The following is a 13381-nucleotide window of genomic DNA, read 5'->3' as shown; positions in this document are numbered from 1 at the left end:
ACTCTACCTGTCTGTACTGTTCGCTACCAACTTCAAACTATTCTAGAACACGTGCAGTGTCCAGAACTGTTCGTTTGACGTGTTACGCACTTTTAATTACTTCAGGACCCGAACAGTGTCCGTAGAACATCAACGCGCATGCGCAAACCAATGTCCGTGCATTTGGTGTCCTGCGGACAGCTGCTTCCTTTGCGAACATGTTCGCGAAGCGATCATGTGACCGCACCCATGCTGATTGCGTGTTCTGAATGCGGACACTGTTCGTGTCCCCAAACAATTTAAACGTACATTTTCAAGTATTCCACAATATTTCTCAATAAAACTCACCATAGCACAAGTCCCACATACTAATCCTGAGTTAATACATACTTTTTGAAAGTTTTCGAACCTTTTTTTGTGTTCGATCTGTCCACGGACTGCGCGCATGTCCGAGAACCGTGTACAAGCACCCCTATAAAAGACCACTCCCTAGAGCTTATTCTCATTGTGTTTCTGGCTATTCTTCAGAGCACCACCCACACCCCCTCCACCACCACCACCTTCCCAAGGGCCTGAAGAAGGGAACAGGAGTGAGGATGCAGAGGAGGAAGAAGAGGATGACGAGAATGAGGTAGAGGAAATCCCTACTACCCGCACTAGGCGTGAGTCTTGGGTGTGGCGGTTGTTTACCATTCATGGGAATGGTCCTAAGGCTCGTGCAAACCGTGTAACCTGCAATGAGTGCAAAATGGTACTCAGTCACGGGAGGCATGGTTCGTACAGCTTTGGGACCACTACCATGAAGCGACACCTAAGGTAATTTCATTCTGGGGCCATTCGCAAGGATGTACCTTGCGAGGAGCGTATTAGGTTGATTTCCTCTACTTCATCCTCTGTTTCTGATCCGGTCACCACAAGGACCACCTCTGTGGGACAGCATCTTCCTCAAGGTGCCTCACAGGCCATACAGAATTCTGATGACCCTTACCTTTCGAGGGTCACAGTTGTATGTATGTACTGCGACACAGTACTCTGCAGGGGGGAGCGACTTTGCAGTGCTTTTGAGACTATCGTCTCAGAGCATGAGAAGACCTGCTCACTACCCAAATAAAATCCACTCTACATCTTCCTCTCTCAGCTTGCCCTTTCTTATCCCTGTGGTTGGTGTCCCCCCTTTCCCCTCCTTTCCCCTCCTATCCTATTGTGTTGTGTATAAAAAACCAAAAAGAATACAAAATAACAAAAATAAAAAAAAATAAGGCTCTTTTCAGAGCTTCCTTTCACAGTTAAAAAATAGAAGTGAAAATATATGAAGCAGGCCCTTTGTATTTTTTTTGTATTGACATCTAAAAATTTGGGGTGCTACCCTATCATAACCATTGCAATTTTCTCTGGGAGGAAGTGGTGGCTCTGAAAAGAGCCTTTGGGAGGTGTTTGTATGTCAAAAATTATAAATACTCAACACCTACTTCAAAATGGATGCTATAATTCTAAATTCTAATCCTAAAAAGGTCGCAATGCATTTTGTACATTTCTCAGAAAAATCTGATTGCCAGCATAAGTAAGATGGACTCCATCTCTGCGAAAAATGTATGTACTACGAAACATAATATTTTCATTGTGAAAAGAGGACATGCCAAAATCTCTTAGAAAGGCACAAACAGCCTTATTAACATTGCACCTTGCTTTTTCCATTTGTGGACCAAATGAAGAAGAACAAAGCCACATTTGTCTCTGCGCAATACGTGAAAATATTACTTGAGAATTAGGAAACATGTCCTTGACCTTCCCAAGTCCTTCTTTCATAGCAAATTGCAATGAAATTCCAGACACATGTCCTAAACTGTTCCCTCCACAATGAATTACAATTATGTCTGGATGTTGCTCTATCTCCAAAGTAGCACAGAGAGGTAGCAAGTCCAACCACTTCATTCAACGTACTCCATGCCAGTGTACTTCCACATGTGGAAATCCAAGATCTACAGCTACTCCACAGCTTTCTGCATGCACCTTCAACCAATGTATCCACGAATCTCCCAAAATCCAAACAATCTGTTTTCTGAAACACACAGCCATAGCTATCTGTTGTTCTCTCAGCAAAAAGAGTATCTGAGAAACTCTCTCCTGGCACAACAAACCCACTAAGCTTTCCTGACCAATCCCTTTCAGTGCTCACTCTCATTTGCATGACTTCTGAACCCAAAAATCCCCAGATGTAACACCCGATGTCCGCGAACTTCCGCCATGTCCGCGGACATATCGTAACATGAACAGCCCTTCTACCATTTCCACTTCACTCTCTGTGCCATTCCCTCATTGGATGTAGCTAAGAAGTGACATGACCATCCACCATCAGCACTGCGAATATACTGTGAATATCTTTGAGTACAAGTGTCATATCATTGGCAAGCACCATCTACAAGAAATACTGTACAAGTCTCCAAGAATTCTACTTGCAGCTCCATGCATATCTATATGCATGAACACAAACTACAGGTATTCATATTTTCTGTACAGTACATGAACACATTTTCAAACTGACTTTTAGCTTGTGTAATCTGTAAAATGAATCTACTGTCTTTTTTCAATCGCCTAAAATCAACTGTCACTTACAAATCTTTATACTATTTAATTTCTTTATACACACACACACTCAAATCATGTTAAACTAACATTTTTTAAATGAAATATATAGACTACATATATTCAAACAAAATTGCATGCATGCACACTCTATGTTCAAATCCCAAAAAATAATACTTCTACAATTACATATATTTTTTTAATTTCTTTATTTCTTTAATTACTTTAATTTAAGCATGACATTGAGGCACTAATACCTGAAAGAGCTTTGTTACAGAAATAGTGGTATTCAATGGCACATTATGAATTTCACAAGACATAGTAAAGATATTTTGTTTGCTACAGTTAGTCATTGCAATACAATTTGTTCATTAAGAAAATATCATATGTATTGAACTGGTGCAACGTATCTTATGTAAATTAGATAATTTTAATGGTTTTCAGGAAGGCGCTGAGGATTTCAATTAAAAAAATCAATGTCTAAATTAAAAACAATGCTATATACAAACAAAATTACTAATTTGTTTCTTTTACAATTGCAGTGAAGACCATTGTCCTGAAAAGAAGCAGCCAAATTAGAAGAACAAAGAAGAACTAAGAAGTAACCTGTTCATTTTAGAAAAAAGTAAGTAAAATATCACCATAATATTTGTATTATTACTCAAAAACACTGTAAAGTTAATTCATGCTATTTCTGTGCCTAAAAATAGAGATTGTGCACCATTCTGTCCAAAAATCCCCATGTCTTAAACAGCGATTTACAGCCAGAATGGCCCACAAATTCCTATTTTTGGACACACAAATTACCCAACTCAACCGCTAGAATTTTGATATTATGGAACAAACAACTGTTTTAATTGTATTCATTAGATTTACTGTTTGTACTTCTCCACACCACTAGCTTACTTTTTTCTGTCATCTGAACCCCAGTTTAGTAGCTCATAAATTCAAGAATACCCATCTCTACTAGTTGTAGTTCCCAATGCACAATCACACACCATTACATACATCTTTATCATCTTACTCAAACGATCATGCAAACAGCACATATACATTGCAGAACACCCCAACCAATACCTTCTTTATTTTTTACAATAGACCCTAAAGAATGCCTACCAAAAGTCAAATCCGTAGAAAGCAACGCATAAGTAGAGCAAATGAAAATAAAAGTGTCCAACATAAGCATCCATCTCTAGCAGAATTTGTAAAAAAAAGTTGAAACAAAACAGCTAATACAGTCATTTAGTGAAACACAAGAAGTTTCAAGTACAAAAACTTTGCCGCCTCTATCAAAATGTAAAACAAACCAAAAATAAAAATAAACAGAAAATCAGCTATCACTACAGATAAAACTGCTTCTTTAAATTTTGATATAGTGCAAAGTAAGCATACCAAGAAAAGTATTTTAGCCAAAATGTACTGTCACAAAGTCCTGCAAAATCTTATAAAAACAGGAGAGAAATCAAGTTCAATGCTTAAAACCTATTGTAGGAAATTAATCTTAGAAGCGTTGATAGACAGTGCAATTCTTCTCAAAAGAAAGTTATTTATTTTAGTGTTAAACAAAATGAAACCACTAACAAAACTAATAACTAAATTACAAAAAAGACTTCTCAATAAACGAAATGTCAACAGAAAGAACTTCTTAAGTATCTGCAGAGGTGAATGGAATCACACTACGAGCACAGAACCATAATTTAATGAAGAAGCGTACAAACAAAAGCAAACAAATACAATTGCCATACATAGCAGTGGTCGAGGTTATGAAAAAATGAAAAGGTTAATAATACCATAATGGAACAAGAAGTACTCCTTACAAAAATATGCCCAGAAAACTTAGAATTACTCCTCGATTCAACTGAATCAGAACATTTAGTGTACAAATGGCCATGCACGTCAATGTGTAACATTCCCAAACAATTTTTCAAGTCTTTACGCCAATTCCTCAATCAATATGTAAAAAGCAAATACAAAATCAAAATTAAACTACTGCAAAATATGGATACCTGTCCAGTGCGCAAGTACACAGGACTATAAGGACATTCATTGACCTGCATCACAGGACCTACTTGTAAAACCAACTTCCATGATATCAAAAGGATATCAACACATCATTCAACTATAAGAAATCTAGTCTATAAACTGTACTATGCTAAAAGTCCTGCTTTAGCACTAGCAAATTTAAATAACATTCTTCTACATGGTACAGCAAAAGACCTACTTGAAGAAATTGACTATATCCAGAAAAAATATTTTGGAAGTGAAAGCCACTTACAGAATGAAATAGCTTTAAACCAAATTAGCAACAATTCTACACATGGCAACCTTTTACTAAACACATACAAAAAATAAATAATACAATTTAAAAGTACATCAGCTGAAGTAGCAAACCATGTGTGTGTATGTTGCCGCAGAACTTTTTATAAAAGTAACACAATAACTGTAGACCTATCATTCAAAATAGAAGACAATGAAGATTCTAAATGGTTTGAATTAGCTCTCTACCTTGTAGCAGAAAACAAATACGAAATAACTAACCCCTTAATACTTTGCAGTTACTGCACTACAAAACTTGACAACAACCAAACTCCTTCACGTGCTATCACAAATAATTTGGAATTATACCCACTACCAAAACCAGTACATCAACTTAATTTATATGAGAGCGTCATAATTCAAACAGTGCACCCATTTCAAGCAATAATACGCCTTCAACCAAAAACAGCAAAATTACCTTCCTCTGAATTGGTAAAAGGCAATAGTGGAAAAGTAGTTTATTTACCATTAGATCTAAAAGAAAATGTGCATACTTTAGGAGTGCAACGTCCAATGCAGCAATCTTTAATTATCTTAGAAAATGGAGTACCAACAAAAGACAAAAAAATATGGCAACAGCTGGTAGATTTACATAAAGTTAGACAAGCCTTGCAATATCTTAAAGAGAATAATGAATATTACAAAGAAATTAATATTGAAGACAATTTGAAGGATACAACTGAAATAATTCAAGAAACACAAGAAACTGGTCAATTTGAGCTCCTAGATCCTGCTACAATATCAAATACTTTAGACCATTATATAATTAATCCTTTGCACTCTAATGACACCATAGAAGATGCACTGGAAACATACCAAATGCGTCAAACAAAAGCATCACCAACCACCATATGGGAAAAAAGTATAGAAGCACGTGCTTTTCCTCTACTCATTCCTACTGGCAAAGGAGGAAGGTACGATGATAGACCTATTCAAATATCAGCATCAGAATACCGCTCATTACGGATGTATTCTGAAGATCCCAGATTTAGACAAAATGTGGAATACATATTCCACCTACTCTTTGAAAGTGAACTAGCAACTTTATGTTACGGAGTTGCACACATATTAAAATCAGGATCACACTTTCAAAATATGTCAGCTACACAATTATTACAAAAAGTGCAACAAAAGGATAAGGTTTTACAATCAAATATTACAAGTCTATTAGCAAATATGCGTGGTACTAAAGAGTACTGGTTTCGACGTCATGGAGATGAACGTTGCATGATCAGAAACCTTGGCCCACCCACTTGGTTTGTTACATTTAGTGGTGCAGAATATGCATGGGAAGATTTACATGATTTCCTACGCATATCAAACAAAAACAAAACAAACATAGATATACTAACACCTGGAGAACTTTGTTCTTTGGATCCTGTTAATGTTTCAAGATATTTTCACCATCGCTTCATTGCTTATTTGTAATAAAACTGTTCCTCCCCTTGGAGAAGTGCAACACTTCTTTTGGAGAAAAGAATACCAAGCCAGAGCAGCACCACATATCCACATGCTTTTATGGATTAAAAATGCTCCTAAATTTGGTCAAGACAGTGATGCCACTGTTTTACAGTTTATTGCAAAAATATGTCACTTGTGAAATTCCATTGGAAGCAACAAATAGTGATCTTCATGCACAAATTGTACAATTTCAAAGACACGAATGTGGAAAATATTGTCGTCGCAAATACAAAAACAAAGGGAAATACTACACAAAATGCCGATATGGTTTCCCTAGATCAGTTACAAATACAGGTCAAGTGAACAACCTCATGTCTTCAGTTAGACATAGTGTTAAAGGTAAGTCACCTAATAAATACATATTACATAAAAAGAAAAGAAGAAGAAAAATATATCAATGATTATAATGCAATCATTGCCCACTTATGGAATGCAAACATAGATGTGCAGTACATTGCAGACAATTCTATTGCAGTTGCATGATATGTCACAGCATACTTAACCAAAGCAGAAAAGACAGAGCTCCAAGACCTCTGGAATGACCTGTCATCAGATAAAACAGTATCTCAGAAATTATACAGCTTGGGCATAAAAATGCTCTCCCATAGAGAATGTGGATCATATGAAGCAGCTGATCGCTTAACTGGTACTGCATTGTATGGTAAATCTGAAAATATAGTATGGCTAAGTCTTGGTCCAGCTAAATCTAAAAAAAGAGTTCTAAAATCATATGAAGATATACAAACAATAGCCAAACGTGATCCCAACAGCCAAGACATTTTAAAAAACAATTTATTGGACACATACTACCCAAACAGAAGTAATGCTTTGGAAACCATGTGTCTATACCACATAGCCCAACACTACACATACCGAAATATTATAAAACCGGATTAATAAAAAGGTAAATACAGAGTGACAAACTGTGAAGGCAGCCAAGTTAAACTCACCAAACCAAATTTAATTAATCATATCAAATTGTCATTAAAGACTCCTCAACATAAAGCAGTATTTTACATGTCTCTGCTACAACTCTTTAAACCATGGAGAAAAGAAGAAGAAATACCAGACAACTATGACTCATATGAAGATGCTTTCAAAGCAAACGAAAGCACTATAACTGATGTAAACTTTACACAGTACAAAACAATGCTGCACAATGATCAGCAAGACGAAGAAGAACTGCAGGCCCAACTTGATAAAGAAACTCCTGACCGTAGTCAACCTTCTGTAACAGGAAGCCAAGAACCACTGGGAGAACCACTAATAATAAATGAGGCAGAATTAGCTATGATAGAAGTTGAAAACACCATGTGTCAGAATGAAGATAAAGAAGACTTAACTGTACTACAATCAAAACTAAACAATGAGCAGCGTAGCATTTTTCAAGAAGTAACAAAACAAATTTCGTTTGGTGTACAACATGAAAATAAAGAATGTTCCTGCCATAATTATAAACCTATGCTACTGTACGTCAGTGGTGAAGCAGGTTCTGGCAAAACATTCCTAATCAAAATCATCAGTAAATTCCTTCAACAATTGACAAACAACAAACTGTCAGCTGTTGTCACTGCTCCCACTGGTTTAGCTGCCTACAACATAGGTGGTGTCACGTTACACTGATTACTACTATTGCCAGTAGAACACCAAAACAAATTAGACTATTACAAACTTTCTGCAGAAGCTGCAACGGAACTACGCAGAGTATTGAAACAAATGAAAATGCTACTAATAGATGAAGTGAGCATGGTCTCCAACCTAATGTTGGCTTTGATTCACCTCAGATTACAAGAAGTACTCAAAACAAACTATGAAGAGCTCTTTGCAGGAAAACACATTATTGTTTTCGGAGATCTTCTTCAATTGACACCAGTAAAAGGTGAGCCTATTTTTAAAACATTAGGACACAAGCTCTGCCGTAAAACTGTTGGCAGCTTTGGAAATGCCAACCTTTGGCAACATTTCCAATACAGAGAATTAACAGAAAACATGGAGCAATCTGCAGATCTCACTTATGCCAACATCTTAAAAAGTATCAGAGTTGGTATACTTTCTAAAGAAGCAGAAGCAATATTGAAAACCCGGCACATTCATGCACTTTATGGCGATAATGCATGTGCTACAGATGTTATGGAACAATTAGCCCACATAAATGTCAATTGTATGGCCTTAATGCCAACTCTTGCAAGCTGTTTCAAATTCAATTAAATAATGTTAAGTAAAGAAATGCAACCAATAATGGAATTTAGCGCCACAGACAAACTAGATGTACATGGTATGACACTACCCATGCCACAACAAGACTAAATAGTTTAGAAAAATCAATCTCAAACACAGCAGGCTTAGAAAATATATTAAAATTATCCTTAAATTGCAGAGTAATGCTTAAATGTAACCTTAACGTGGACCAAGGACTAGTTAATGGAGCACTGGTTACAGTTGTTGGCTTTCAAACATACCCAGGTGACAACAAAATTCAGTTTGTCAATATTTTCTTTGACATGCTTTAAGAAGTAAAAAGGATAGGACGCTCAACAGCTCAATTGATTCTCTTGAAAGATATGTATGTACGCAGAGAACAATTTTCTCCAAATCTTGCATACGCAGTCACGATTCATAAATCACAAGGTCTTACCCTAGACAAAGCAATGATAGATATTGGCAACACAGTCTTTAAAGAAGGGATGAGCATGCTTACGTACAGTTGATGGTCTATTTCTAATCAACTTTGATGCAAGTAAAGTAAACGCTGATATTCCATGCATTTTAAAATACAATAGACTTCGCTCACTATAGACCCCCCATCTAAACACATATTCTGTTCCACAAAAAGTAAAACGTTATAAAAGAAAAATAAATCAAACAGAAATGCAACAGGATGTCACTGCAAATCCTCCAAAGAGAGTAAAAGAAAGTAATACTTCATCAAGTACCACAAGCAAAAAAGAATCAATTAGGGAAAGTAAACCAAGTACTTCTTCAACGAAGGAAGACAAACTCCAAAAAAAGCAGTCAGATACAGAACTACCTGGTCCATTTAAACTCTCAAATATAGTTGGTGTAAGTTGCTACGCAAATGTAGCAGTGAATATTCTATTTCAATTACCACCAATTGTTGACAACATTTACTTACACAGTACAGACCCATTGTGTTTGCAAATGTTAGTACGTCATACAAACGCAACAAACATGTATAGTGTTTATGGAATAAGACAACAATTGGACTACTGTGCTGGAATGGTGAGATTCCCTATAAATTCACAGGAAGATCCACAAGAGTTTCTAATTTACTTACTACAAGTACTGGAAAACAAAAACATACCTATAAATGAAATCTTCCAGATTTCATACATGTGGAAGCAAACATGCACTCTCTGCAACAATGTGACACAAGAACAAATCCCCAATGAACGCTTCATATATATATCAATACCTAATTGTGAATCCATTCCATTTCAGCAACTTGTACAAAATGCAAACCATGGTAGATTATGTTCTACCTGCAATTCAGATAATCGCTCCACGTTAGTAATACAAACACATAGTAATTACGTAATACTAATGCTTCTACGTTACAATGCAGATGGTACCAAAAACAACTGCAAGCTGACTGGATTCACACATGGTCAAATATCACTTGGTAAGAAAACCTTCACAACAATAGGTATAATCTACCCCGCTGGAGCCACACCAATTCAGGGCACTACACTGCATATATAAAAAAAATGTGGATGGTTTGAATGTAATGATAGTACCATTACTCTAAAGCAGAGATTACCAGCAAATCTTACAAACGCTTATTTTTTTTTGTTTTTTTTTGTGTTTGTTCCAAAATGGAACTTTACAAAATTACATTCCTTTATTTCCGCAAGGCCTCAGGGGCCTATGCCCAGGGTTTTCAGTGTTTCTTGGATGATCTTTACCAAGGCGATTTGCCACGTTGTTCGATCTCCTCCAATCAGTCTTAGCCACCTTTGGTCCGCGTCAAAGTGTTCATTTGCGAGTAGGTGGTCAAGGTAAGCTGATCTTATCGCTTGGTTTTTTGGGCAGACCATTAGTAGGTATCGAATTGTTTCCTTTTCGGCGCCGCAGAATCGGCATTTGCTTGTTTCTGAGATACCTTGAATGTGGCGAATCTCGTTTGTTTCAATTAAGTTCAGTCTTATCCTGAGTAGGTAGTTTCTGGAAGCCCTGTTAGGGAATTTTTTGATATACCTCTGGAGTTCATTTACTTTGCACTGGGTATGAGGAAGATGAGTTAGAAGTTTGTTTGCTGTGGCATCTGCTATGGTGATTGACCAGTCCAGATTTTTAAGTTTTTCGGTCACTCTGGCCGGGTTTGATGACAGGTCAGCTTCTGTACAAGCTACTGAATCCAGTAAAACTAGATTTTCGGTTTTCCATTTTGTCAGCATTTTCACTGTGTCCATTTTCATCTCCTCGCCAATCATTGTTTAGATGTTTTGTTTATCTTGGGCGATGCACTTGCGATAAAGCTGGACTGAGTTGATATTTACCGTGCCTGCTAAAGAGAGGAGCCTCAATTCTCATCAAATCGCTGGCATTGAGGTTGAATTTGGCAAGCACAACACTTTTCTCCAAATATGCCCTTCCAGCGTTGTCCAGAGTTTTTCGGGAATTTGGGGCATTGCTTCGGCTCCGTATGTAATTGATGGTACTACTTTTTTCTTATAGAATTCAATTACCGGGATTGTTGAGAGTTTTCCGAATTTGAGGTCTATGGCTTTGCCTTGTGCTGCTAGTTTTCTGATTTTTATTTTCAGGCTTTCTTGCATTGCACTTTCTGTGCGGGAACTGTCGAGGGTCGTGCCCAGGTACTTGAACTCTTCTGTTCTTTCAATCTCTGTATCTTCAAGATACCATTTCAATTTGTCCGATCTTTTTGATGCCGATTCTAGAACTAGTATTTTAGTTTTTTCTTTGTTGATTTGCAGATTGTTTTTCACTGTATAGTGTAACAGATTTGTCAGTTGTCTCTGTAGGCCTATTTGGGTCTGGTCGAACAGAGCGAGGTCGTCGGCGTACATAAGGTGGCTAATTTGTACCTTGGCCAGTTTTGGCAGAAAGGTTTTTGAAAGTCTTCTGTTGCACTGTAGTCGCCCATATATGCGAGAAATAACTCCGGAGCTAGAGGACAACCTTCTTTGACCCCCCTACTTGTGGGGATTTCTGCTGAAACTTGACCTTGCAAGGTTAATCGTACTCTGAGAGTGGTGTTTGTATGCAGGGCCTTCAGTGGAAGAAGGATCTCCTTTGGACATTTCCATCCTTCAAGTTTTGACCAAAGTCGTGACCTGTCTACCAGGTCAAAGGCCTGGGAAAGGTCAACAAAGGCCACAAAAGATCTTGGTTTTCCTTCAAGGACCTTGCTTTTTAAAATGCTGATGACCAGGATGTTCGCTGCTGTGCCAACATTTTCTTTTAAGCCAGTTTGGAATTGGTCGTGGCATGGTGCAAGTTTGGTCCAAGTTTGCAGCCTTTTCAGCAGTAAGTCTCCAAAGACTTTTACAATGCAGTATAGGAGGGCGATTGGCCGAAAATTCATGGGGTCACACACATCCCCCTTTTTGTAGATCGGAACAATGGTTGCCTTGGTCCAGGATGGAGGAATGGATTTAGATTTTGCACATCTCATGAAGATCTTTTTTAGTAGTTTTGACCACTCAGCCGGATTTTTTTTAAGGTCCATATTGTAAATCCCATCCGGGCCAACTGCTCGTGAGTTTTTTAGTTTTTTTAGAGTCTCGAAGATTTCTTCTTGGTCATCGAAACATAAACAGCTCGAGGGGTCGTTTTCTCTAGGCTCACCATCCTCCTTTGTTGTAGATTCAAAGAGCCATTGAATTGATGATGGAGTTTTTTTTTGATAATGTTGTGGTTTTTATGAGGCACCAAAATTCTCTTGCTTTGTTGCCGCAAATCGCCTTCAGTACTTTCTCCGAATCTTGTTGGTAGAGATTTGTGCGGTGGTTCTTGACCCAATTTCTGTAGTTTCTTGAGGCTTCTGCTAGTTTTGACGCCTGGACGCTCGACTGTGTTTGCTTCAGTTGCCTCTTGATTTTTCGAAATTCACGTCTTTTTTGGGCTAACTGGGCATCATGGGTATGTTTATGGCTGGTGTCAGTAGTTTGGGCTGACTTTTTTGTAGAGAATGCCACGAGCAGAGGCACATAGTCAGGATCTGGGTTTTCTTCCAACGTACCCCTTTTGGAGTATCTTTGTGTGAGCTTCCTTACTGCCGATGTTGAGAGTTTTAGCCGAATTCCCTGGTTATTTACTTCAATGCCAAGTGGTTCGTCGCTGGTTCTGCTGAAGTTGGTTGACCACGTTGTTATTAATTGGTTGTGGTCACTGTTTGTTGTCTTGCGCACCTTGAAGGTTGTTACGGTGTCCAAAAAGGGACGGGAGACATAGGTGTAGACAATTGTTGCTCGCGACACTCCCTGCCCCGAGGTCGGCAAACGGTCTTTCTCTGAAAAGACCGTGTCGAGGTTTAACATATGCCATGAGGTCATCAGTTTGCACCAAAGTTTTCCTCTTTGAGTTGCTTTAGTCGAATCAGAGTTTTTTCCCTCTATTAAGCCGGGGCTTTTGAGGGAGATGTTGAGGTCTCCACAGATTATGAAGGACGAGACTTGGCGATTTGACTGAATTTCGTTGATTATTTCTTCCATCATGTGGGTGAAGTTTTGTGCATCTAAAGCTGCCGGATTCCAGTAGGTATTCAAGATCGCTATTTCTGAACTTGCCGTCCTTTCGCAGCCTTCAAGATCGATGAATACTGCCAGTATGGATTGGTTTGACAGCAAGGTTTCTTTAATTTTTAAACCTACACCATTTTTGCATGTCATGAGTAATACGGATGATGGACGGCCTAAAAGGCCTTTTTCTTCAGGTGCCATGACTACGTCGTAGCCGTCCAGGATCGGTTTGTCGACGAGCCATGTTTCTTGAAGACAAATTACGTCGAATGATGCCAAATCAGCGTTGTTTCCAGTCGTCAAGTGGGTGTGTCCACGAG

Source organism: Ambystoma mexicanum, chromosome 1q (assembly GCF_040938575.1).
Source record: "Ambystoma mexicanum isolate Mex_15411 chromosome 1q, UKY_AmexF1_1, whole genome shotgun sequence".
Lineage (NCBI taxonomy): Eukaryota > Metazoa > Chordata > Amphibia > Caudata > Ambystomatidae > Ambystoma > Ambystoma mexicanum.
This window is presented reverse-complemented; position numbering follows the sequence as displayed.